The following is a 2450-nucleotide window of genomic DNA, read 5'->3' as shown; positions in this document are numbered from 1 at the left end:
AGAGGATAGATTAAACAGTCACATCCATAATGCTACTTATGCAAAAAATATGGATTTAGTGAGATTTAATAAATCCGATCCCCTTGAGTTTTTTTATTTTTTTTATTTTACCTTCTGTTGTTTATTTTTGTTTTTCTGCCTCTAACTATTCTGCTCTGACTGACTGGTATCCGTTGCAATGCCTACATTGCAAAAACAAAAAGCATTTTTTTTAAACAAATTACAAAAATTGTCTTTTTCATTTGATTGCAATCTTGAAAGTCAAAGTCACAGAATAGACAGAACAATAATAGTTTAAGATGCATTTCCTGTTCTTAGATATAACTCGGCCTGCCCTTCAGCACAATTTCCACAATGAAGAAAGATTTTTGGAAACATCTGATTTCATTTTCTCTGAAAAAATACTGGAAAACATCATCAATTGATGTACATAATATATTTTTTTACACAATTTACAGGACCATATTTAGAAATTTTGAACTCATCATTTAACTCAGTTCCTTTATGTTCATATGCAACCCTCAGGAAAGTTCACTGTGTAACTCTAGAAAACACAACATTGGTTTCTGTATTAAAAGTTGAAAAGTGAAATGTGAAGAAATATTTGCTAAATCCAATTATCTATTCATATCCAAATGTGGAAGATAAGTCTTTTAATATTGATCAAATATAGATGATCTCGACAAAGATTTTTTAATTGTAGTGGACAATGTTAAGAAGCACATTTGGTGCTGCCGAAGGTGCCAGAGAATAAGACTTGATATGAGGCTGTTAATTAAGCTGAAGTGGATGACTCACAGAGTTCACCTCTAAATGTCACTTCTTGATTCCTGGCTTTGTGCTAGTCATGGTGGACATCGCCTGGACAGATGAAAACCGCAGGAAATGAACTTGTTTATTTGCTTATTATTCATATGTCTGATGTCTAATGAATGTTATTAGCGACATAATTAAAGCATGTAAATAATTACTTAGCAAGTTTAATTGAATTGGTTCTCTCAAAGTCTTGATTCAGGAGACTGAATGTTTCTTAAATGTCTCTGAAACAGAAGTTAAAAGCAGGAGTGGGTTGACTGATGTTAAAGGTTTATAAAAAGGAGAGGGGTAGAAAAAACAACAGAGCAAGAGGAGAGGAGGAAGTTACATAACAAAATATACTCCAGTCCCTCAACAGAACAAACCTGGCAGAAAACACAAATGACATTACTGTTCTCTGATCAAGAAACTGTCCTTACAAGAAACATAGCTGAACAGCACACAAAAATATGTTTAGTAAAGAAAAAGTAAATGGTTCCCATAGCAAAATTGACACCAAAACAAGATCCAAGTCTAAAGATAGGATAACAAAAAAAGCAATCAGTTTTTTTTTCTCTGCTTACTTGATTACCTGTGTGATAAGACCAGACTGATGCAAATGTCAGAGCTTCTGGTAAATGGAAAACTATTTAGCATGCATTTCAATGTGAAAGAAGCTACAATTTTGCTCTGTTGTTGCTATTAATTTTCTCAAACTTTAATCCTTTATAAACCAAACTAATCTTTAGAACCAAATTTTGGCCCAAACACAAGATGTGAGGTAAATCTAGAACTGGATTTACTCACATTCCCTTTGTAAACGCTGTGTGTATTCTATAAGATACGTTGGTAACGTTTTCTGCTGAAAAGCTGAATGGAGGCAGAAACAACATGGTGGGTGGAAACGTTGCAATATCAACGCATAAAATGTGGAGGTTGGGCGCCAGAAGAGAGAACAATGTGGTGCCGGGGTCATATTCCTCCTTTGACTTTCTGTGCTCATGCAGTCGTTTAGCTGCACGTTTATTATCTTCATGGCCCGTCTCTTAGTATGCAGCCTCAGTTCCCATGTAGTTGATGGCGAGGGAGGGGAGAGCCATATCTGGGGCCTCCTGTTAACTGAGCGCAGCACTGGACCCCAAGGTCTGCCTCTGTGACGTTTCCTTAATCCATGGCTGTTTAACGCTGGCTGTGCTTGAGTAATTAAGCAGATAATCTTCAATTAAGCCAAGCTCGACCCTGCAACCCCCAACTCGAGACAGATGGGCTGGAAGCGCACGGCTCCTCGTTCCCGTGATAAATGCTCCCTCGCCCTGCAGTGCAACCGGAGGGCTACTATGTTTCAGGTTTCTCTTTTCATTGTGGTCGTTGTTTACCTCTGAACTCAAGGTTCAGAGGTAAAGGTTCAGAGACACGGAAACCTATTTAGCATAGGTTTCTGTGTCTAATATTTAGTGTTATCCAGTGGATTTTCTATTTTTAATTGAACGTAAACAAGCTAATGAACATTTTTCAAGACTGCAAAGTATAATTTCATAACATAAACTAGTGCATCTATTTAGATATAAATTCATTGCAGTAATGGAAAACTCATTTTGATTCCCTTTTATGGGCATGTGTTGTCTGTTAGTTGCACAAACAATGACAAAATCTTT

The sequence above is a fragment of the Poecilia reticulata genome, linkage group LG1 (genome assembly GCF_000633615.1).
Source record: "Poecilia reticulata strain Guanapo linkage group LG1, Guppy_female_1.0+MT, whole genome shotgun sequence".
Lineage (NCBI taxonomy): Eukaryota > Metazoa > Chordata > Actinopteri > Cyprinodontiformes > Poeciliidae > Poecilia > Poecilia reticulata.
Note: the sequence above shows the minus strand (reverse complement) of the source record.